Source organism: Prionailurus viverrinus, chromosome X (assembly GCF_022837055.1).
Source record: "Prionailurus viverrinus isolate Anna chromosome X, UM_Priviv_1.0, whole genome shotgun sequence".
NCBI classification, from domain to species: Eukaryota; Metazoa; Chordata; class Mammalia; order Carnivora; family Felidae; genus Prionailurus; species Prionailurus viverrinus.
The window spans coordinates 70431044-70457462 of NC_062579.1; the positions used below are offsets into that span (position 1 = coordinate 70431044).

Here is a 26419-nt window from a genome sequence, read left to right on the forward strand (position 1 = left end):
ATTTGGATTTTTCGTGTTTCTTGAGATAGGCCTGGATTGCAATGTATTTTCCTCTCAGGACTGCCTTAGCTGCATCCCAAAGCATTTTGATTGTTGTCTTTTCATTTCCATTTGTTTCCATATATTTTTAAAATTCTTCTCTAATTGCCTGGTTGACCCATTCATTTTTTAGTAGGGTGTTCTTTTTTTTTTTTTTTTTTTTTTTTTTTTTTTTATGAAATTTATTGACAAATTGGTTTCCATACAACACCCAGTGCTCATCCCAAAAGGTGCCCTCCTCAATACCCATCACCCACCCTCTCCTCCCTCCCACCCCCCATCAACCCTCAGTTTGTTCTCAGTTTTTAACAGTCTCTTATGCTTTGGCTCTCTCCCATTCTAACCTCTTTTTTTTTTCCATCCCCTCCCCCATGGGTTCCTGTTAAGTTTCTCAGGATCCACATAAGAGTGAAACCATATGGTATCTGTCTTTCTCTGGATGGCTTATTTCACTTAGCATCACACTCTCCAGTTCCATCCACGTTGCTACAAAAGGCCATATTTCATTTTTTCTCATTGCCACGTAATATTCCATTGTGTATATAAACCACAATTTCTTTATCCATTCATCAGTAGATGGACATTTAGGCTCTTTCCATAATTTAGCTATTGTTGAGAGTGCTGCTATGAACATTGGGGTACAAGTGTCCCTATGCATCAGTGCTCCTGTATCCCTTGGATAAATTCCTAGCAGTGCTATTGCTGGGTCATAGGGTAGGTCTATTTTTAATTTTCTGAGGAACCTCCACACTGCTTTCGAGAGCGGCTGCACCAATTTGCATTCCCACCAACAGTGCAAGAGGGTTCCCGTTTCTCCACATCCTCTCCAGCGTCTATAGTCTCCTGATTTGTTCATTTTGGCCACTCTGACTGGCGTGAGGTGATACCTGAGTGTGGTTTTGATTTGTATTTCCCTGATAAGGAGTGACGCTGAACATCTTTTCATGTGCCTGTTGGCCATCCGGATGTCTTCTTTAGAGAAGTGTCTGTTCAAGTTTTCTGCCCATTTCTTCACTGGGTTATTTGTTTTTTGGGTGTGGAGTTTGGTGAGCTCTTTATAGATTTTGGATACTAGCCCTTTGTCCGATATGTCATTTGCGAATATCTTTTCCCATTCCGTTGGTTGCCTTTTAGTTTTGTTGGTTGTTTCCTTTGCTGTGCAGAAGCTTTTTCTCTTCATAAGGTCCCAGTAATTCACTTTTGCTTTTAATTCCCTTGCCTTTGGGGATGTGTCGAGTAAGAGATTGCTACGGCTGAGGTCAGAGAGGTCTTTTCCTGCTTTCTCCTCTAAGGTTTTGATGGTTTCCTGTCTCACATTTAGGTCCTTTATCCATTTTGAGTTTATTTTTGTGAAAGGTGTGAGAAAGTGGTCTAGTTTCAACCTTCTGCATGTTGCTGTCCAGTTCTCCCAGCACCATTTGTTAAAGAGGCTGTCTTTTTTCCATTGGATGTTCTTTCCTGCTTTGTCAAAGATGAGTTGGCCATACGTTTGTGGGTCTAGTTCTGGGGTTTCTATTATATTCCATTGGTCTGTGTGTCTGTTTTTGTGCCAATACCATGCTGTCTTGATGATGACAGCTTTGTAGTAGAGGCTAAAGTCTGGGATTGTGATGCCTCCTGCTTTGGTCTTCTTCGTCAAAATTCCTTTGGCTATTCGGGGCCTTTTGTGATTCCATATGAATTTTAGGATGGCTTGTTCTAGTTTCGAGAAGAATGCTGCTGCCATTTTGATTGGGATTGCATTGAATGTGTAGATAGCTTTGGGTACTATTGACATTTTGACAATATTTATTTTTCCAATCCATGAGCAGGGAATGTCTTTCCATTTCTTTAAATCTTCTTCAATTTCCTTCATAAGCTTTCTATAGTTTTCAGCATACAGATCCTTTACATCTTTGGTTAGATTTATTCCTAGGTATTTTATGCTTCTTGGTGCAATTGTGAATGGGATCAGTTTCTTTATTTGTCTTTCTGTTGCTTCATTGTTAGTGTATAAGAATGCAACTGATTTCTGTACATTGATTTTGTATCCTGCAACTTTGCTGAATTCACGTATCAGTTCTATCAGACTTTTGGTGGAGTCTATCGGATTTTCCATGTATAATATCATGTCATCTGCAAAAAGCAAAAGCTTGACTTCATCTTTGCCAATTTTGATGCCTTTGATTTCCTTTTGTTGTCTGATTCCTGATGGTAGAACTTCCAGCACTATGTTAAACAGCAGCGGTGAGAGTGGGCATCCTTGTCGTGTTCCTGATCTCAGGGAAAAAGCTCTCAGTTTTTCCCCATTGAGGATGATGTTAGCTGTGGGCTTTTCATAAATGGCTTTTATGATGTTTAAGTATGTTCCATCTATCCCGACTTTCTCAAGGGTTTTTATTAAGAAAGGCTGCTGGATTTTGTCAAAGGCCTTTTCTGCATCGATTGACAGGATCATATGGTTCTTCTCTTTTTTTTTGTTAATGTGATGTATCACGTTGATTGATTTGCGAATGTTGAGCCAGCCCTGCATCCCAGGAATGAATCCCACTTGATCATGGTGAATAATTCTTTTTATATGCCGTTGAATTCGATTTGCTAGAATCTTTTTCAGAATCTTTGCATCCATATTCATCAGGGATATTGGCCTGTAGTTCTGTTTTTTTACTGGGTCTCTGTCTGGTTTAGGAATCAAAGTAATACTGGCTTCATAGAATGAGTCTGGAAGTTTTCCTTCCCTTTCTATTTCTTGGAATAGCTTGAGAAGGATAGGTATTATCTCTGCTTTAAACGTCTGGTAGAACTCCCCTGGGAAGCCATCTGGTCCTGGACTCTTATTTGTTGGGAGATTTTTGATAACCGATTCAATTTCTTCGCTGGTTATGGGTCTGTTCAAGCTTTCTATTTCCTCCTGATTGAGTTTTGGAAGAGTGTGGGTGTTCAGGAATTTGTCCATTTCTTCCAGGTTGTCCAATTTGTTGGCATATAATTTTTCATAGTATTCCCTGATAATTGTTTGTATCTCTGAGGTATTGTTTGTAATAATTCCATTTTCATTCATGATTTTATCTATTTGGGTCATCTCCCTTTTCTTTTTGAGAAGCCTGGCTAGAGGTTTGTCAATTTTGTTTATTTTTTCAAAAAACCAACTCTTGGTTTCATTGATCTGCTCTACAGTTTTTTTAGATTCTATATTGTTTATTTCTGCTCTGATCTTTATGATTTCTCTTCTTCTGCTGGGTTTAGGCTGCCTTTGCTGTTCTGCTTCTAGTTCCTTTAGGTGTGCTGTTAGATTTTGTATTTGGGATTTTTCTTGTTTCTTGAGATAGGCCTGGATTGCAATGTATTTTCCTCTCAGGACTGCCTTCGCTGCATCCCAAAGCATTTGGATTGTTGTATTTTCATTTTCGTTTGTTTCCATATATTTTTTAATTTCTTCTCTAATTGCCTGGTTGACCCACTCATTCGTTAGTAGGGTGTTCTTTAACCTCCATGCTTTTGGAGGTTTTCCAGACTTTTTTCTGTGGTTGATTTCAAGCTTCATAGCATTGTGGTCTGAAAGTAAGCATGGTATAATTTCAATTCTTGTAAACTTATGAAGGGCTGTTTTGTAACCCAGTATATGATCTATCTTGGAGAATGTTCCATGTACACTCGAGAAGAAAGTATATTCTGTTGCTTTGGGATGCAGAGTTCTAAATAGATCTGTCAAGTCCATCTGATCCAATGTCTCATTCAGGGCCCTTGTTTCTTTATTGACCGTGTGTCTAGATGATCTATCCATTTCTGTAAGTGGGGTGTTAAAGTCCCCTGCAATTACTACATTCTTCTCAATAAGGTTGCTTATGTTTATGAGTAATTGTTTTATATATTTGGGGGCTCCGGTATTCGGCGCATAGACATTTATAATTGTTAGCTCTTCCTGATGGATAGACCCTGTAACTATTATATAATGTCCTTCTTCATCTCTTGTTACAGCCTTTAATTGAAAGTCTAGTTTTCTGATATAAGTATGGCTACTCCAGCTTTCTTTTGGCTTCCAGTCGCATGATAAATAGTTCTCCATCCCCTCACTCTCAATCTAAAGGTGTCCTCAGGTCTAAAATGAGTCTCTTGTAGACAGCAAAGAGATGGGTTTGTTTTCTTTTCCATTCTGATACCCTATGTCTTTTGGTTGGCGCATTTAATCCATTTACATTCAGTGTTATTATAGAAAGATACGGGTTTAGAGTCATTGTGATGTCTGTATGTTTTATGCTTGTAGTGATGTCTCTGGGACTTTGTCTCACAGGGTCCCCCTTAGGATCTCTTGTAGGGCTGGTTTAGTGGTGACAAATTCCTTCAGTTTTTGTTTGTTTGGGAAGACCTTTATCTCTCCTTCTATTCTAAATGACAGACTTGCTGGATAAAGGATTCTTGGCTGCATAGTTTTTCTGTCTAGCACCCTGAAAATCTCGTGCCAATTCTTTCTGGCCTGCCAAGTTTCAAAAGAGAGATCAGTCACGAGTCTTATAGGTCTCCCTTTATATGTGAGGGCACGTTTACCCCTTGCTGCTTTCAGAATTTTCTCTTTATCCTTGTATTTTGCCAGTTTCACTATGATATGTCGTGCAGAAGATCGATTCAAGTTACGTCTGAAGGGAGTTCTCTGGGCCTCTTGGATTTCAATGCCTTTTTCCTTCCCCAGTTCAGGGAAGTTCTCAGCTATTATTTCTTCAAGTACCCCTTCAGCACCTTTCCCTCTCTCTTCCTCCTCTGGGATACCAATTATGCGTATATTATTTCTTTTTAGTGTATCACTTAGTTCTCTAATTTTCCCCTCATACTCCTGGATTTTTTTATCTCGCTTTTTCTCAGCTTCCTCTTTTTCCATAACTTTATCTTCTAGTTCACCTATTCTCTCCTGTGCCTCTTCAAGCCGAGCTGTGGTGGTTTCCATTTTGTTATGCATTTCGTTTAAAGCGTTTTTCAGCTCCTCGTGACTGTTCCTTAGTCCCTTGATCTCTGTAGCAAGAGATTCTCTGCTGTCCTGTATACTGTTTTCAAGCCCAGCGATTAATTTTATGACCATTATTCTAAATTCACTTTCTGTTATATTATTTAAATCCTTTTTGATCAGCTCATGAGCTGTTGTTATTTCCTGGAGATTCTTCTGAGGGGAATTCTTCCGCTTGGTCATTTTGGATAATCCCTGGTGTGGTGAGGACCTGCAGGGCACTTCCCCTGTGCTGTGGTGTATAACTGGAGTTGGTGGGCGGGGCCGCAGTCAGACCTGATGTCTGCCCCCAGCCCACCGCTGGGGCCACAGTCAGACTGGTGTCTGCCTTCTCTTCCCCTCTCCTAGGGGCAGGATTCACTGTGTGGTGGTGTGGCTCGTCTGGGCTACTTGCACCCTGCCAGGCCTGTGATGCTGGAGATCTGGCGTATTAGCTGGGGTGGGTAGGCAAGGTGCACGGGGGCAGGAGGGGCAGGCTTAGCTCGCTTCTCCTTAGGTGATCCCCTTCAGGAGGGGCCCTGTGGCAGCGGGAGGGAGTCAGATCCGCTGCCGGAGGTTTGGCTCCGCAGAAGCGCAGAGTTTGGTGTTTGTGTGGAGGAGCAAGTTCCCTGGCAGGAACTGGTTCTCTTTGGGATTTTGGCTGGGGGATGGGCGGGGGAGGTGGCGATGGCGAGCGCCTTTGTTTCCCACCAAACTGAGCTCTGTTGTCAGCAGGCTCAGCAGATCTCCCTCCCTTTGTCCTCCAGCCTTCCCGCTTTCTGAGCAGAGCTGTTAACTTATGACCTCCCAGACGCTAAGTCGTGCTTGTTGTGGGAACACAGTCTGTCAGGCCCCTTCGCTTTTGCAAGCCAGACTCGGGGGCTCTGCTTGGCTGGCAAGCCGCCCCTCCGCCCCGGCTCCCTCCCGCCAGTCCGTGGAGCGCGCACCGCCTCGCCGCCCTTCTTACCCTCTTCCGTGGGCCTCTCGTCTCCGTTTGGCTCTGGCGACTCCGTTCTGCTAATCCTCTGGCGGTTTTCTGGGTTATTTAGGCAGGTGTAGATGGAATCTAAGTGATCAGCAGGACGTGCGGTGAGCCCAGCGTCCTCCTAAGCCGCCATCTTGCCTCAACGTTTTGGTAGGGTGTTCTTTAACCTCCATCCTTTTAGACGTTTTCCAGACTTCTTCCTGTGGTTGATTTCAAGTTTCATAGCATTGTGGTCTGAAAGTGTGCATGGTATGATCTCAGTTCTTTTATACCTATTAAGGGCTGTTTTGTGGCCCTGTATGTGATCTATCTTGGAGAACGTTCCATGTGCACTCGAGAAGAAAGTATATTCTGTTGCCTTGGGATGCAGAGTTCTAAATATATCTGTCAAGTCCATCTGATCCAATGTATCATTCAGGGCCCTTGTTTCTTTATTGATTCTCTGTCTAGATGATCTATCCATTGTTGTAAGTGGAGTATTAAAGTCTCCTGCAATACCACATTCTTATCAATAAGGTTGCTTTATGTTAGTGATTAATTATTCTATATATTTGGGGGCTTTCACAATCAGTGCATAGACATTTATAGTTGTTAGCTCTTCTTGATTGATAGACCCTGTAATTATTATATAATGCCCTTATTCATCTCTTGTTACAGCCTTTAATTTAAAGTCTAGTTTGTCTGATATAAGTATGGCTAATCCAGCTGTCTTTTGACTTCCAGTAGCATGATAGATAGTTCTCCATCCCCTCACTTTCAATCTGAAGGTGGCCTCAGGTCTGAAATGAATCTCTTGTAGACAGCAAATAGATGGGTCTTGTTTTCTTATCCATTCTGATACCCATGTCTTTTGGTTGGAGTATTTAGTCTATTTACATTCAGTGTTACTATTGAAACATATGGGTTTAGAGTCATTGTGATGTCTGTAGGTTTCATGCTTGTATTGATGTCTCTGGCACTTTATGGTCCTTGCAACATTTCACTCACAGAGTTCCCCTTAGGATCTCTTGTAGGGCTGGTTTAGTGGTGATGAATTCCTTCAGGTTTTGTTTGTTTGAGAAAACCTTTATCTCTCCTTCTATTCTGATTGAGAGACTTGCTGCATAAAGGGTTCTCGGCTGCATATTTTTCCTGTTCATCATATTGAAGATTTCCTGCCATTCCTTTCTGGCCTGCCAAGTTTAACTAAATAGGTCTGCTACGACCCTTAATGTCTACCTTTGTATGTTAAGTCCCGTTTATCCCTAGTTGTTTTCAGAATTCTCTCTTATCCTTGTATTTTGCCAGTTCTACTGTGATAATTAGTGCAGAAGTTGGATTTAAGTTATGTCTGAAAGGAGTTCTCTGTGCCTCTTGAATTTCAGTGCCTGCTTTCTTCCCCACATTGGGGAAGTTCTCAGTTATGATTTGTTCAAGTACACCTTCAGCCCCTTTCTCTCTCTTCTTCTTCTTCTGGAATTCCTATTATATGGATATTGTTCCATTTCATTGCATCACTTTGTTCCCTAATTCTCCCCTCATATTCCTGGATTTTTTTATCTCTCTTTTTCTCAGCTTCCTCTTGTTCCATAATTTTATCTTGTAATTCACCTATTCTCTCCTCTGCCTCTTCAATCCATGCTATGGCTGCCTCCATTTTATTTTGTACCTCATTTATAGCATTTTTAGTCCATCATGACTATTTTTTAGTCCCTTGATCTCTGTAGCAATAGATGTATGCTGTCCTGTATGCTTTTTTTCAAGCCCAGTAATTAATTTTATGACTATTATTCTAAATTCTTATTCCATTATATTTTCAAATTGGTTTTGATCAATTCGTTAGCTGGAGTTTGTTTTGAGAATTCTTCCATTTTGTCATTTTGGGTAGTCCCTGTGGTAGCTCCAAACTGCAAGGCACTTTCCCTGTGCTGTCTGGAGAAACTTGTGTTGGTGAGCGGGGCCACAGTCAGACCTGATGTCTCCCCCCAACCCACCACTAGGGCCACAGTCAGACTGGTGTGTACTTATCTTCCCCTCTCCCAGTGGCAGGACTTACTCTGGAGTGGTGTGTCCCCGTCTGTGTTGCTTGCACACTGCCAGGCATGTGGTGCTGCTTCGATGGGATCTGGCCAAGGTTGTGTTAGACTGGGTGGATCCACAAGGTGCACAGAAGTGGGAGGACCAGGCTTAGATAGCTTTGCTATGGGTGGTCCCCTGCAGAAGGGGCCTTGCAGCACCAGGGGGGAGGCAGGCTTGTCAGAGGGATGGATCCACAGAAGCACATTGTTGGGCTTTCTTGAGGTGCAAGCAATTTCAGTGATGGGAACTGGTTCCCTTTGGAATTTCGGCTGGGGAATGGGAGAGGAAAATGGCTCTTGCCCGCACCTCTCTTCCCCTACCGAGCTCTGTCCTTTCGGGACTCAACAACTCTCCCTCCCGGCATCCTCTCGCCCTCCCCAGTCTCCGAGAGCAGACTTTTAACATTACAGATGTTAAGTCCCACTGGCTGTCAGAACTCACACAGTCTGGCCCCTCCGCTTTTGCAAGCCAGACTTTGGGGGCTCTGCCTTTCCTGGCGGGCTGCCCCTCCACCGCCTGGCTCCCTCCTGCCAGTTGTGTAGCATGCACCACCTCTCTGCCCTTCCTATGCTCTTCCGTGGACCTCTTGTCTACGCTTGGCTCTGGAGAGGCTGTTCTGCTAGTCTTCTGGCGGTTTTCTGGGTTATTTAGGCCGATGTGGGTGGAATCTAAGTGATCAGCAGGAAGAGGTGATCCCAGTGTCCTCTTATGCTGCTATCTTTTGACATAACCCTGGAGACTTTACTCTTTGAAGGAGAGCAAATTTCTCCTTTTTATAAGAACACCAGTCATATTAGATTATTCCTTACCCTAATGACTTCATTTTAACTTATCACCTCTGTAAAGACCCTATTTTCAAATAAAGACACATTCTAAGGTAATACAGGAGCTAGAGCTTCAACATAAGAATTTGGGGGTGGGGACCCAATGCAATCCATTCATGATTCCATTCATCAAAATAAGGAGATGTGAACAGGAGAGAATAGCATCAAAGTAAAGGAAATCATTTCATTTTGTATCTTAAATGTGAAGTCAATTGAGAGCAATCAGGAAAAATATTCAGAAGGTGAATGAAGCTGTAGACTAGAGCCCATGGAATGTAGAATTGAGATCCATTAGCATAAAGGAGGTAGAGTACTACAAGTTTTGCAAGTGGATGAATATCTCCATAGAGAATTCCACATGGGAAGTACATAGAATAATACGGGAAAGGGCAAAGAATAAAACCCTGAAAATTACTAACATATAAGGAACAAGGAAAAGAATGGTAGTTTATAATAGAAACAGAAAAGGATAAGGCAAAGAGGTAATTTGAAAATTAAGAAAGAGTAGTAATATGCAAACCGAGAGAGGAGAGAGTTTTGTGGAAGAAATAATTGTCAACAATATAATGTGCTATAGTGAGGTCAAAGAAAATATTAACTGAAATAAAAGTCCTAATCATTAAGGCAAGAATGAGGTGTTGATTCAGAATAGGCCTATTCATAAATATATCCATCATGGAAGATGCCCTATATTTTCAGTAGAATTTAATTCTATTTGTATTACTATAGAAAATAAAAGAATAAATTCATTTATAGAGTATAACATTTTATACTGATAGAAATTGTAGTTTTACATGATCTAGTTATTCTTATATATAAGAAAGGATTCATTACTGGAGTATATTTTAAAAAGTAGCTAAATAATCCTGACAGAAACACTTTTGTAAGCAATGCATACAAATTCTGCATTTGTATTGAAATTATGATATGTATGGTTATTGTATTTTATAACTAGTGCTGAGAATAAGATAAAATACAGCCTCTCAGAATGATGTTGTAATGTGGTTAGTCAAAAGAGTCTTCTAAGGAAATATTTCCCATCAAGTTGTTGTCCATTTTTATGTGGTCAACACTGGGGATTTCAGTGCTGTCAAATGTCATTTTATGTACTACTTCACAATCTAACCATACATATTATCCTTTTCCCTCAGTTCCCCTAAAATACACAAAGCTATCTCCAGAACCAATTTCAAATTTTCACAATTAAACTCTTAGTAAAAGAAAGTATTGAAAAGATAAAGTAGAATTTGTTCAGAGACTATTTATTGGCTCACACAAATATGTGTATATAGGAAAAAATTGTATATTTATGTCTATAAGTACTCAATAAAAGTTTTGTTCAGAGAAAGAACCAATAGATATATATTGAATGGCTATTTAGTATTGAGAAGACTAATAAAGAGAAGAGATACATTTTCTGCTATCATGGAGCTATCATCTTGGAAAAGTAGTACATGGTAGTGAAAAGTGTGAAACTGGCTAAAATTAAAAGCTGAATAGTGTGATACAAGCTGAATTTGTGCTATCAGAATCTAGAGGAAAGAAAGATTAATGAAATACAGAGAGGTCGGGGATGTGGATTGGAATTGAGCTTTGAAAGATGAGTAGACTTTAATTGAGAGGAGGGAGAAGGCAGAGGTGGGCACATAAAAATATGGAATATGTATAGTTGTCTTCATGAAACAATTATAAAGCCAACCAAACTAGACTTAAGGTAAGTAGGAGAAAAGAGGGGAAAATCTGACTGAATATAGTTGGGTTTATGTAAAACAAAAACAGAAAGTGTGTCATCCATAAATTTCCCCTTTACTTAGCTTCACAAATTTTAGAGCCAAATTTATTGTGCATGTATTCTTTTTTTTTTAATTGAAGTATAGTTGACACACAAGGTTACATTAGTTTCAGGTGTACAACGTATATTCTAATCTCCCTGACCTACTTCCTTCAGAGTACATCTGTTCATTTTTATCTTCATGTGCTTTTGCAGTGAATTTTAATCTATGAGCCCCCCAAAGTCTTTTTGGAAGTTAACTGGTTACACTTTTAGTGTTGTCATCTTTTTGTTTCACCACTTCAAATTTGAATTGAGCCAAAGTAGTCTTGTTCTAAAGTCACTGTAGCTTTTTAAGTTGGTGAGTAACGTCTCTTTGGGAAGACTAATCTGAAATGTGGGTTAGAGGATGAGTTGAATGGAAGAAAGTCTGGGTATAGTGATTAGCCTAGCCAGTACCTGGTTTCTCAAATTTTAATAGTGGTAAAATTAGTTTATCTGCAGATTCATTTTAATGGGAATCTAATTTTTTGGTTCTTTGGTAATTGAAATAAAATTATGTTTAAGATATTGTTACCTAGGGGCACCTGGGTGGCTCAGTCAGTTAAGCATCTGACCAGCTCAGGTCATAATGTCACAGATCGTGGGTTCAAGCCCCACATCAGGCTCTCTGCTATCAGCAGAGCCTGCTTCTAGGCCTCTGTCCCCCTGTCTCTCTGCCCTTACCCCTTTCACACTCTTTCTCTCAAAATAAATAAATAAACATTAAAAATATATTGTTACTCAAATATCAACAAGTATAATAATAGGCACAAACTGCTTTAACAATTTTAATAAAACCATAAAACAGATAAAAATAAAATTAACAGGGGCGCCTGGGTGGCGCAGTCGGTTAAGCATCCGACTTCAGCCAGGTCACGATCTCGCGGTCTGCGAGTTCGAGCCCCGCGTCAGGCTCTGGGCTGATGGCTCAGAGCCTGGAGCCTGTTTCTGATTCTGTGTCTCCCTCTCTCTCTGCCCCTCCCCCGTTCATGCTCTGTCTCTCTCTGTCCCAAAAATAAATAAACGTTGAAAAAAAAATTTAAAAAAAAAAAAAATAAATAAAATAAAATTAACATTAATATGTCTACTGACTTTAGATTTTATAGTAGAAAGATTTAGATTAAATACAGTTATATTTTTGACCTTACTGATACTAATGCAGATTATCTGTTGTATAAGTAGACTGTATATAATTGTAATAATATTTTAAGGCTTTTCATCTTACTCAGGATATCAGACACCACATTGAATGAAAACTCTGATATTGAGCAGTTCTCAAATTCCAGCTTTAATAGGGTGTCAATTTGGTAATTTTGTAAAGTTGCCTTGCTTACATGAAGATAAAGCCAGGATGGAAATTTTTATAATATGGATATCTAATCCATTTATTGCTAGAATCAGGAATAGAAAAAAATCATTCAGTGCACATTTGCCCCTCTATTTACAGCTAATAAACAGTTGCAAGTTGCTCTACAAAGACCATATTCTCATTCTACCTCTGCTTACATCACATTAAGAAGATGGCACTGACTGTCACAGGTCTTTATATGTCAAGCTTACCAATGCCATGGTGTGAAATAGTATCATACTCTGGGATGACTCAACTCTGAAATATTTTCTTCATATAATCGTAAAATTTTTGTTAGTTCAGTACACATGATGTTGCTTGGTTCTCATGTAATACAAAAACAAACAAATGTATACATCCATGAGCAATACACCACTTATAAGGTAATAATACAGAATATGTTTATGTCAACATTTTTTGCATAAAAAGGAATGTACAAAACTTTAAATATACCTTGCTTTAAGAAATAATGGCCTAGTGAGCTTTATTGACTATTTTTTTAAATGAAGTTGACCCCAATATTAGGAATTACATCATGTAATTAATTCATGTCTTTGTTATATTGAACTCTATTTTAGAGCAGAAACTTATTCAGGACACCTTAAGAAATAATGGGTTTCACTTCTTTCTGTGTGTCTGTTCATTCTTTTCTATTTCTCTGTCAACCTGTTTATTTTCCTGTTGAGTAGTACCTTCCATCACAAAGTATGTCACATGGTACTAGCCAGCGTATGAATCAGCTACCATTGTGGGGTGCAAGCGCCCATCATTGTCCACTCAGTGGCCTATTTTTAAAAACAGCCTACTCAGTTCTCCTTCCCTAAGTAAAAAATTATGAGCAGGACAGTTCCAGCTAGAAGTCGTGTTAAGCATGTAAAATACAATGATCTGAGGAAACGGTTTTTGCTTTATGAAAATATTACCTCTTTCACATTCAAGGGAAATGAAAGTATAAGTTATACTCATTGTCTCCCCTTACTCTGCAGCCTTCTGCAATATGGCCTCTGCTCCCCCTATTATACTGAAATTGTTCTCAGTAATGCCTTCATGTTTCTGATATAAAACTGATAAGTTTTCAACTTTTAAGTCATCTTTCTACAGCATTGGATATTGCTTATTGCATTTTTCAAAATATTTACTCCTTTAGATTCTATAACGTGCTCTAATATTTCATTCTGTACCTCTCTGAATACTTGCTGTCTGTTTTCTTCATGGACTGAAATATTTCTTCATCTCTTAAATATTAGTATTTTACAGGAAGTGATCATTAGCCCACTGCTCTTCTCACTCTATATACTTTCCAGAGTGGCAGCTTCAATTACCTTCCAAGTCTTCATACTCTTTCTAGATCTCTACTGTGAAATTTAGCCTTGTAATATTTAACTGCCTACATCTCCAACTTTAAAAATCATGAACTGAACTCATCATATTCTCCTTGAGTGCAACTCCTCCTATATGCCCTATCTTAGTTGATGGGACCACCATTTTCCAAATGTATAAACTAGAAATTTTAGAATTATCTTGAACTCTTTTTCCTCCATATTCAATTAATCCCTAATTCTGGTCTCATCACCTTTAAGCCCCTCTACTACATGATTACCAAAATTAACTCTCTTTTAACAATTTCACCCCCTATTGTACAAGTAATATCCAAGAGCCCTAATATGGCACATAAGACCATCCATGATCTGGATATTACTTCTCTGTCCTCAGAGCCTGTAGCCTTCTGCTTTTAATCAGCACTGATTTGCTTGTAGTCACACACATTTTTTTTCTCATCTTTTCTCTCCCATTACTTACAGTGTTTCCTTTTACTGGAATATACTTTTCATCCAGGCTAATTCATCCTCATCCTTTAAGAATCAATTAAGATATTACTTTGTGTATAAAGCCTTCTCAGAGATGCTTTCCCTGAGGCATGGCTAAGTGTTCTATTTCTGTGTTCCTGAAGAGTATAACCCTAATCATAGTATGCACTGTAATGCTATTATAATTATGTTTACATGCTACCCCTCATATAAGTGAAAATACCTTGAGAAAAATGGCTGGGACTTTTCATTTTTATATCAGGGGATGTAATATAATCTAGGTTCTAAAATTGACTCACTGAAAACTATGCAGCAGACTACAGAAGAAGCCCTAACACATCTCATCAGACTAACTTTTACATGAAGAGGCCACAATCACTACATACCTGCCTTTAAATAAGAGACTGGATCATTTATCTCTGGCACTATGTGAGGCACATAGTCAGTATGCAAGAAAGGATTATTGAAATACCTTTCACACCACTTTTTTGGGAAGAGGGAAATATACTTGACATGGGAATAGACCCTGGTTATAATGGCAAGTCCCCCTGTTTCCAGTGAATAGGAAACCAAGTTAAAGGTCATTGAAATACTACTAGAAAAAAAATGAGTGATCAATTTTTCTAGATACATAATTCAAGCCAGACTAAAATCTCTAGAAATCATCTCTTTCTACCCTAGGGGACAAATCTGTCTAGACAACTGGAATCCTAAAGCAGAGAAGTAATAGAAAACAGCCTGGCAACATTTCTCTACCCACTGGATGACAATAAGAAAAATAAATTGTTGTAAAAGATTTTCATTGCTTCCCAAGGGCATAAAAATATCCCAGCCTATTATGTCTTATAAAATCAATAAAAATTCTAAAGCTTGATAAATTCTGATTTACTACCTGACCTTTATTAAGTCTTTGTTATTATAGGCTAATCTGAAAAAGTCTTTCATAAACATCTGTTTGATTCTTATCTGTCCCCAAAGTGACTAAAACATGTCATCATCTCCATAATGACACTGCCTAGACTTTAAAAAATATAAGATCTCTATCCTGAAACCTTTCTAATGTGACTTTTGTAATATCAAATATAAATTTGGTCTGTATCAGGTTCCATTCTTGTCCTTTTACATTATTGCCTCATTTAGTCCTTGTAACTATTTTTTCTAGTTCTTTATCATTTTGTAATTTAAATTTTAGTTATCATACAGTGCAATATTAGTTTCAGGAGTAAAATTCAGTGATTTATCACTTACATACAACACCCAGTGCTCATCCCAATAAGTGCCCTACTTAGCACCCATCACCCATCTAGATCATCTCCCACCCACCTCCCTCTGTCAACCCACAGTTTGTTCTCTATCATTAAGAGTCTCTTGTGGTTTGTTTCTCACTCTTCTCTCCCCCCCTTCCCATATGGTCATCTGTTTTATTTCTTAAATTCCACATATGAGTGAAATCATATGGTATTTGTCTTTCTCTGATTGATTTAGTTCACTTAGAATTATACATTCTGGCTCCATCCACATCATTGCAAATGGCAAGATTTCATTCTTTTTGATGGCTGAGTAATATTCCAATATGGTGTGTATACACACACACACACACACACGCATACACACCACATCTTCTTTATCCATTCATCTTTCAGTAACTATTCTTTTAGCTAGTCTTTACATATTATTTTCATGTTCACAAAGGGGAAAATAAGTTTAGGAAAACACAGCTATTAAGTGACAGAACAAGGATTGAACTCATCTCTGTAATGGAAAGGTGTAGATAACCATTAGAGATAGAAACCACTTTCCGTTTGAGGACTGTTGACTGATCCTTGTGTGTGTGTATATGTGTGTTTCATGTCTATCAAAAGATTAATGTGGGACAAATACTAAATTATCCCATTTAATTCTGTTAATACTCTATAATCTAAGTAGTATTATTATCATCATTTTGCAGCTGAGGAAACTGATGTTTAGAAAAATTCATTTTGCAAATACATAAGTGTGATGATGGCCCATTTTATTAGAAAAACTGTGTCTAGTAATATACATTAATCAGTTCAAAGACTACATATACCAGTTAGCTTAAGTTTATTCTATCATTACATCTTGCATCAGTACAAATGAGTATGCTTTGTGCCAAGACTCCCCCTCTACCCCCACACATTAACCTGGAAGAATAACCCAGCATGCATGTCTTGTTGAAAATGGGTCAGTATTGTTTACCATCAAAGGACAGACTTATTTTAATTTTTCATTTATAGGCCACATTGCTACAAAACAATTTTTAATTCCATTTGATTTTGCCTTTGAAGTAAAACTCCATAGATGCTGTCATGACATACCTCATTATCTTTCTGAATTTTTACTGGTCTTTTTGGAGAAAGACAATGTTTACTTCTTAAGACTAGAACTTTTAGGGGCTCTTGGGTGGCTCAGTCGGCTAGGCATCCAACTTCAGCTCAGTCATGATCTCACGGTTCATGGGTTTGAGGCTGTATCAGGCTCTGTGCTGACAGCTCAGAACCTGGAGCCTGCTTCAGATTCTGTGTCTCCCTCTCTCTCTGCCCCTCCTCTACTTGCACTCTGTCTCTCTCTCTCTCAAAATTAAATAAACATTTTAAAAAAGGACTAGAACTTTTAGAATTTTGAATCTAAAATTCATGAAATAATTTTATAAATAACAACAGTATATAAAGACAAATGCATTTGTGCTCTAAAACCAGCAGACTTGTTAGCCATTACTTTCTGATGAGGGAACATTTTAGGGCCCTTATTTAAGCAGGAAAATGGCACCTGATTTCTGTCTCCCCCTCCCCCTCCCGCCCCATTATAGTGTACTTAGTGATGGCAAATCAACAATGAAATTAATTCAGATTATTGAATCCTAGATTGCTTTTTAAATTGAGAACAGCATGTGCTTTTGATCTGAAGCCTGAAAATTTTGAACCCTACATAGGTTGTGTCCCTTATTTGCCAATCTAATCATGATCAATGCCAAAAATTCCAAATTTATATGGAAAATATTTAAAAAAAGAAAAAAATCATGATCCAACCAAAGATAACCACTGTTTTTATTGGTATATATTCTTCTAAACTTCTAAAATTGTCTTTTTTTTTCAAAAATAAGAATATTATATACTCATACTGCCTTTTCCACTTTTTTAAAATGTTTATTTATCTTTGAGAGAGAGAGAGAATGAGCAGGGGAGGGGCAGAGAGAGAGGGAGACACAGAATCTGAAGCAGGCTCCAGGCTTCGAGCTGTCAGCACAGAGCCTGATGGCTCAATGTGGGGCTTGAACTCATGAACCACTAGATCACGACCCTGAGCTGAAGTCGGATGTTTAACTGACTGAGCCACCCAGGCACCCAACCTTTTCCACTTTATAATGTGAACCTCTCCTGTCAAGTACTTATAGATCTATATGATAATTTACAATGGCTGGAGTGTATGTGTGTGCAGTGTATCCTTATGTATGTGGGTTCCATCCTTTATCTAATTTCATGATGAACAAATGGGATATTTATGCTTTTCACTAGTTTAAACCATGTTGCAAAGAACACGGATATACAGCTATCCCTGTTTATACATTTGTCTGATAACGGAAGGACTTTCTTTATTCCAGTAGACTTAAAAATCAGGAAAGATTCTTTGAGAATTCTTATATGAGAATTAAGTTGCTAATTAGTAGCCATTTTTACTTATCTGTATGTTCTACCTTGACTCAGGTTGTGCATAGATTGTCTTAGAAACTAAAATTACAAAGGAGCTTCTGTCAGTTACAGATATGACATTAATAAACTGTGTTTTAATTCTGTCCTAATTGCTCATATTTAAAACAACTGCTGACTGGCTTCTACCTTAAGGGGCAGTTTGTAATTTGAAATAATGGCACTAGCATCTGCTAAAGTGTCTGTGATGTTAACCATACAGGTTGCCTTTCTCCATACAACTGATTAAGTAATTAAGCATACGCTAACGTGGGAAACACAACTAATGGGAAGCACCTGTTTATAGGCCCACAAATTGAAGATTAATATCTTGTCTTCCCAAGGTCATAACCAGTGGCATATTTCTATAATCTGATCCCTTGTGGAATAGAGGCATCATGCAAGAGGAAGCCTGCCATTCCTGCCTTATACAGAAGCCAGTGAGCTGATATAACCTCAGAGTACCTAGGCCTACTAAAGTTGTGGAGTTGGGCTGACTACTCTAAAACTTCCATCATCAGCAAGAAGTAGGTAGTGGCGGAGCAAACAGATAGGTTGTACACGTTAAAGTAGTCTTAGAGTGATTCAGAAACAAAAGCAAATGACAAGTAAGTATATTCTAGGTCAGCATATTAGCAACAGAGCTCAGGCAGATAAAAAACAACTACCACAGAAAATGACAGAATATTTTCCATCATATAATCAATGTTAGAGAAGTGACTGATGCCTAATAATCTTAGTCATAAGGATCTATGTCACACATGGAGTAGAAAGTCACAGAGATGACAGATGGTAGGAAAAAATTGACCCTGTATTGCATTGTCATTTAAAAGCTAGTTTATTTGCACCAACCCAAATGGTTTCTCAAGCTCTCATCCTTGCCAAATACTCTTGGCCGAGGTCACTGCAATCTGTGTATGCCTTACTTAGCTCTTCTTCTTCCACTCTTGATAGTGCTATCTGCACTTCAATAACAGAACTTAACCAGATGATTCCAGAGAGCCCCATTTCTGCTGTGTGATTTTTTTCCTGGTTTTTGTATTGTTTTCTTTTGTTTTGTTTTGTTTTATTTTTTGTTTTTTTTCCAATATATGAAGTTTATTGTCAAATTGGTTTCCATACAACACCCAGTGCTCATCCCAAAAGGTGCCCTCCTCAATACCCATCACCCACCCTCCCCTCCCTCCCACCCCCCATCAACCCTCAGTTTGTTCTCAGTTTTTAACAGTCTCTTATGCTTTGGCTCTCTTCCACTCTAACCTCTTTTTTTTTCCTTCCCCTCCCCCGTGGGTTTCTGTTAAGTTTCTTAGGATCCACATAAGAGTGAAACCATATGGTATCTGTCTTTCTCTGTATGGCTTATTTCACTTAGCATAACACTCTCCATTTCCATCCATGTTGCTACAAAGGGCCATATTCCATTCTTTCTCATTGCCACGTAGTACTCCATTGTGTATATAAACCACAATGTCTTTATGTTTTGTTTTGTTTTAAACATAACTGCTGTCTTTGTAAACCATTCAGGATTATTTTTTGATATTAAAATTAAAATCACATGTTTATGGAAAAAGCTATCACACAAATCTGGCTAATTTAGTGTATGTCCTTTTATTGTTTTCCTCCTTTTCCTCAAAAAAATATTAAATATGTATAGACATTCTGATTCTTCCTTTATACATCCATTGCTTCTCATGCCCTCCAAACAGGAAAAATTCGGTAGTCAACAATATAAGGAGCTAGAACTCATTTTTTTATACTCAAAAATTAACAGCTCTCATTCTATTTCTTTTTGTTAAGATTCCGCCTATATTTTAAGGCCTAATTGGGATGACGTTTTCTCTGGCCCCCAACTCCTGCACTCAAAGGATTATGACTTTGCTCTGCTCTGAACCGCCATCATACTTAAAACTGTAATAGATGCTATAAGAGACACATAGTTTTATGCTATAGTTCTTTGTACATTTATCATTTCCTCCTAATAACTTATATAGGGGTTTATTATGGTACCTTGCAGATAGCTTATACAGTAAAAATTTATGGGTGGATGGAAGGAAGGAAAGAAGAAAGGGAAGGAGGGAGGCAGGGAGAAAGTGTTTCCTTTCCTTTTTTTATATTAATGGCAAATGATATTCTCTGTGCGTTGAGCAGTATAGAAGAAGGTGAACCGAAGGGTCAGTGTCTGATTCATTGCTAAAGATTGGATGGTTACTTAATCAACAGATAGCTTTTGATAAATTGCTATGTGTAATCCACTGTGAAAGATACCTGAGAAGTTCTGTTATAGTTTGTGTGGTTTCTATTGGTATGTTATTCAATGTAAGTTTCACATATATGACTTACTTGGGAATTGTTCCAACTATTTTTATAATACTTCATATTTTTATTTGTTGCCTTTTCTCACATTTTCCAGGTATGCAGTCATCATTATCAGACTTTCAACCTCACAGAGAGAAAATTTGTCTTAAAGCCCAATTGCATCTCCTAGTAAAGAAACAAATATAATGCATGGCTAGTGTACAAAAACAAGGACATTTAAAAAAAATCTATTCACTAGGTTTGACATTGAGTCCAAAGATAATCAATAGCAATGACTATGACATTTGAAATACTGAACAATATACTGATTTTTCTTCTGAGCTACATTTTTGCAAAATCCTTTGAGATACTCAAGTTATCAATTATGTAAATGCTAGTCATTTAAAATCCCAAGAGGTTGGTTATACGTTATGAAAATATCATTTTTATGATAGATAAAGGTAAGTATTGCATATGGATTAAATTTTTAATGCCTTGAAATAATATTTTACTCTGTGGTTTTACTTTTATCACATATTTCAATCTTTCTAAAGTTGCTATGATTGAGTTTCTTTGATAATGTACCTTTATTTTACTATAAGACTTGATAGTTTGCAAAATATGAGGTTCATAATAGAGATATAGAATAGAGTTACTACCTGGCAGGGAGGATAAGAAGAAAGTGAGATATAGAAAAGTGATTTAATCTCACTACTGCAGTTTTGTAAAACATAATTTGTTTTTCCCCTAGCACAGCAGAATTTCATGCTGATAACAAGCTACTGAATTAATAAATCCATTGCAACTATCAAGACTTTTCCTTTAATAACATAATGAATGCTGAGCCTTAAGAAAAGGAAACATATTCTTTGCACAGATGTTACCTCTTGCAGATCTATCCCTAAACATAGGAAAAATACCAACACCATATTATGAGCAATATCAATATGAAAATAATTTGTACATATCAATTAGAATACTGTATTTTCCACACAAAAACTCATTTCCTGGAACACATTTCCTTATTTTCCAATTGGAAAGACATTTAGGGTCTATTTTGCTATCATTACATGTGCTTAACTCCAATTACATTTAATGGGAGTTGTGTGTCTATAGTCACAGTAGCCTCTGAACTACTTTAACATTATTGCTTTCCATTACCATTCTCATTAAAATAGCTTTTCATTTCTTCTCCCAACATGAACTATCACAGTAATCTGGGTTTCTGTTTTCTTTGCATGGATTTATTTCATGTGATGAAAGATATAGATTACACAACATGATCTGATTCTAGTTTTAAGAACATTATGATGTCATTGAGATTAGAATAGGGCTAGAACTATTTAATTTTTAAGTAGAGGTAATTGAGTGGCTTCTAAACATCCATTTTAGCACAGTGACTGATGTATACAATTTTGTTGGAATAAAGTAAGTTGAGAGAGCAGCTGATCACAGTCCGGAGGTGAGGCTGAACTCTGAGGTGTTACATTATAACTGACATGCAAAATCTGGTAGAAAGATTAGAGAGGGCAGTGGCCCACCTGGAGATAGTATCCCATACCTCTGACATGCACTGTAGGTATGGAGACAATGCTCCAAAAGGAGCAACTCCATATGTGCAAGCATTTGACTCACTGTTTAACAGTACTGTGGCAGAGTAAAGAGATCAGTAAAGAGATTGGGGGAGATGTACAGAAACATGTGAAGATGGTTCACACAGGCCTGAGGTTGGAGTGAGTTCTCTTGGTTACAGCCTCTCAGTGTCAGCAGACAGCAGGCAATAAGCTTTCTGATTTGTTGGCACACATCTCAGAGCAGATCCAAGAAGTGGTAACCTTCTGGGAGAAAAACCAAGGCAGCAAGTTGTTCAACCACCTGTTAGCTGTCAGTGAAAGTATCCAGGCCCTGGGCTGGGTGGCTGTGGCACCCAAGCCTGGTCCCTATGTGAAACAAATGAATGATGCTGCCATGTTTTATACAAACTGAGTCCTCAAGGAATACAAAGATGTCAATAAGAAGCATGTGAACTGGGTAAAAGCTTACTTGAGTATATGGACAGAGCTACTGGCTTACATTAAGGAGTTCCATACCACTGGACTGGTCTGGAGCAAAACAGGGCCTGTGGCAAAATGAGCGGATTGCCATCTGGACCTTCTGCTGAATCAGGTCCTCCTCCTCCCCCACCAGGCCCACCTCCCCCACCAGTCCCCACCAGTTCTGTCTCAGATGAGTCTGCTTCCCACTCAGCACTGTTTGTACAGATTAACCAGGGGGAAAGCATCACACATGCCCTGATACATGTATCTGATAACATTAAGACTCACAAGAACCCTGCCCTCAAGGCTCAGAGTGGTCCAGTACGAAGTGGCCTCAAACCATTCTCTGCACCTAAACCAGGAGTCAGCCCATCCCCCAAACCAACCACAAAGAAGGAGCCAGCTATACTTGAACTGCAGGGCAAGAAGTGGAGAGTGGAAAATCAGGAGAATGTTTCCAACCTGGTGATTGATGACACAGAGCTGAAACAGGTGGCTCACATATTCAAGTGTGTCAATACAACATTGCAAATCAAGGGCAAAAGTCACTCCATTACAGTAGATAACTGTAAGAAACTCGGTCTGGTGTTGGATGAAGCGGTGGGCATTGTGGAGATAATATTAGAGCAAAGTTCAGGTAATGGGTAAAGTGCCAGCCATTTCCATCAACAAAACAGATGGCTGTCATGTTTACCTGAGCAAGAATTCCCTGGATTGCGAAATAGTGCCAAATCTTCTGAGATGAATGCCCTCATTCCTACAGAAGGCGGTGACTTTAATAAATTCCCAGTCCCTGAGCAGTTCAAGACCCTATGGAATGGGCAGAAGTTGGTCACCACAGAGACAGAAATTGCTGGATAAGAGAAGTGCCACTGGGTTCTTTGCCCCCTCCCTCACACCTTGGGATAAATCTGTATCAAGACAGTTCTTTTCTAGATTTCCTCTACCTTTCTGCTCTTAAACTGCTTATTCGCTCTGAGAAGCACAGCTACCTGTCTTCACTGAAATATACCTCAGGCTGAGATTTGGGTAAGAAAGCAGATCAGTTGATCTTTTGCAGGAAGGTGCAGCTTTTCCATGTCAGCTCAACAACACCACCAGCCCATTCTTAAGGAACTGCACACCAGGACTGGTGTGTTTTAGCTTTCAGCCTTTGGGAGTTATTTGACCAACAAACAGTCTTTTGGGAAGAATAAAGCAGTCCCCAGGAATTAAAAGATCAGAATGTTCACATAAGTTCATCTTCTTCTAACAATGCAACGAAGGTAGCAGAGGCTGGTGTGATTCTAGCTGGTTCTTCTTACCAAACTAATTTTTCACTGTTGACAGGTGATGCAGGAGTCGTACTGGACCAAAGGCTAAAGCTTGGCCATCTAGCATTCCAAGCAAAATTGATTCCTGTAGGCATTCCTTTTATTCTGCCTTCCATCCTGGGTCTGCCTGAACCTGAGAGAGTAGGTTCTCCTGTATCAGCTGCTGGGAAGAGCCCTGCACCCAGGCCAGTTAAAGGAGTCTTGGACCCTTTCTTTCACTGGGATCCCTGCCCAGCACCTTCCTACAGAGATGACTTAAACAAAAACAAAAATAAAACCAAAAAAAGTAAAACACACCATTTCAAGGAATCTGGAATTCCTTCTTCCATGCTATATGCCTTCCCTCCATCTTCACGGCCTCCTTTGCCCTGTCATGCCCAACTGCTTTTGGTTTCTGTCCAGGCACCTGAACAAAGGACTAAAATCTCCAGTACAGCCTGGTTTTAGGTCTTGTGTAAGAATCTTGCACAGCATTGCTAACGTAAATTACAGTTTTTCTTTCTAGGACACTAACAAAAATATGCAACTTTTTTGGTGAGAAGAGAGATTATCCTGTGACTTTTACCCATTTCCTGAGGCCTGTGGAAATAAACCTTTATGTACTTAAAGTTATACGGAAAATAGAGTAAAATTAATACCAAAAAATAAATAAATTAATTAAATAAGTTGATATAGTTTAATGCCTGTGATATCTGGTGGAAGCCAAATTTGTAAAACATAAAATATATGAGAAAATAAGGCTTAAAAACTTGAAGTACTAGACTTTATCAACAGCCTACAAAATGGTACATTTAATTCCAATTCAAATTTTGACAAGGCAAAAATAATGAGAATAAGCATATTAGAAAATCTCTTAAAGAATTGGTTTATCTCTTTTCCTTAGTGCTGATCTGTACTTATGTCCAGAAGAAAAGTGGTCATTTGGGCAGAAAAAAAGTGATTAGTGGACAAAGAGGCTTGTTAAGTCTTTAAGAAAATGAAGAACCTGAGGAGAACTCTTAAAAAGATGATTAGGGACTTTAGAATCACTTGACTCATTGGCACTCAACAAATAGACATCTGCCTAGCCTTACTAAGATAGCCTAGTTAGTACCTATTGGGTTTAGTTTTCAAGCTGTGTTGTTTTCAAGATGTTTTGTGATTATAGCATAATATAAAGTTCCAAAATTTTTCCTAAAAATACATGTTTTAAATGAAAATATAAATTATGAGAGATTATCTCCTTGACATATCAAAACATATTATGAATGAAATCAGAAGGTATTGGCACAAACATAGTTGGAAAGATGCTTAGGTCAATGAAACAGAAATGTACCCTAGTATAGATAATTTAACATGAAAAGAGGAATCATGAATCAGTGTAAACATTCATGATTTCTCAACAAAGGGACAGCCCATGTTCTCTTTGCAAGAAAAAAAAAAGAAAAGAAATCAGTGTGGAAACTTACCTGGCATTGTACAACAAAATAAATTCTAGGTCATTTAAATAGACAAATGTAAAAACAAATCAAACCTTAAAAAACAAGAAGAGATACAGTTGAATGTTAATCAGATCAATAGATTTAACTATGTAAAAAAATTAAAATGAGTTCCAGTCCAAAATGGTGGTGTTGGAAGACCCTGAACTCATCTCCTGCACATACACACTGAATCTACATCTACATATAGAGCAATTCCTCCTGAAGAAAAACTCAGAGCTGACAGAACAGCTTCTTCACAACAAAAGATAGAAGTACCACATAGAGAATGGCAGGTGAAATGGACACATGATAATCATGAGAACCCTGCCCCTGATACTGTAAACTGCGTGGTGAGGGATAGTACTGAGGGACTGGGAGAGGATTCCTCCACCCTGGCACACAGAGTAAAAGCTCAAGTTTAAAAGGGAAACTAGAATATAAAGGAACCAACCCTACAGCATTTGACAAATGACAAGGAAGCTGCTGGAATGCTCTCCAGGGTCAGAGTTGCTAGCAAGTGTCATTGTTTGTTTCCTCTCCATTTTCATAGTGCAGACAGAAGCAAGATCCCGGCACCCTAATCAACTGCCCACCTCAATGAATTCTGGGCCCCTAGCCCACATCAGCCCTAGTTATACTCCTAAGGTGGCCCCATTGAAGCACATACTAGGACACTGAAGTCCTGCACCCAGTTCAGCTCCAGAAGACCTGCCAGGACACCCCATGCATGGAGTAGCTGAGGACCTCCCAGCCAGCACCCTCTCCCAGCATTCATTGCACTAAGTCATCCTGGCCTATGCCCACCTGAGCTCCATCCATCCTACCAGGGCATCCCCTGCATGGAGTGCCCCAGGACCACCTAGCTCATCCCACCTCAGCTCCCGCCATCCAGACAGGGAGCCCCCTGGACAGAGCATCTCAAGCCCCTGTAGCCCATGCCTGCTTATGCTCAAATCATCTTGCCAGGGTGCCCCCTTGGAGGAATACCCCAGGAGCCCCAGCCAGCACTTGTTTTGGCTTCAGCTGCTCCACCAATGTGCCCTCTGTGTAGAGATCTCTGGGACCCCCAGTCCACTGCAGCTATAGCCATCCCACTAGGGTGGCCCTGGTACTTAGTGCCCTAAGACCCCCATTCAGTGCCTACTATAGCTCTAGCCAGCCAGCCAAAGCAGACAGGCACACACAGAGATGTTCCTACACAAGTCCCTTCCTTTAATACTAGGAAAAATAGCTGTTGTGTGTAATTCATAGAAACAGACACAGAACGTCAAAATGAGGAGATAGAGCAATATGTTCCAAATGAAAGAAGAAGACAAAACTTCAAAAAAGAAAAAAAAACTACACAAAATGGAGATAAGCAATCTACCTAATAAAGAGTTCAAAATAATGGTCCTAAAGTTGGTCACTGGACTTGAGTAGAGTAGATGAACTCAGTGAGAATTTCAGTAATGAGATAGAAAATATAAAAAGAAACAATCATAGTTGAAGAATATAATAACTAAAATGAAAAATACACTAGAGGGAATGAACAGCTGATTGGAGTATGCAGAAGAAGAGATCAGTGTTCTGAAAGAGTAATAGAAATCATCTAAGCTGTACAACAAAAATAAAAAATAATTTAAAAATGAGGAAAGGTTAAGGGAACCCTGGGACAACATCAAGTAAACAAATATTTTCATTATAGGAGTCCTAGAAGGATATTAGAGAGAAAAAGGAACAGAAAACTTATTTGAAGGAATAATAAATGAAAATTTTCCTACCTGGGGAAAGAAACAGACATCC

General features: G+C 38.8%; 1 protein-coding gene and 1 pseudogene across 4 annotated transcripts in view; both read left to right on the forward strand.

The window, feature by feature from the left end:
* Positions 1 to 26419, forward strand: part of DIAPH2 (diaphanous related formin 2) — a 984211-nt gene that overhangs the window by 941329 nt on the left and 16463 nt on the right. The window lies entirely within an intron of this gene.
* LOC125157163 (adenylyl cyclase-associated protein 1-like) lies at positions 21354 to 22781 on the forward strand (annotated as a pseudogene).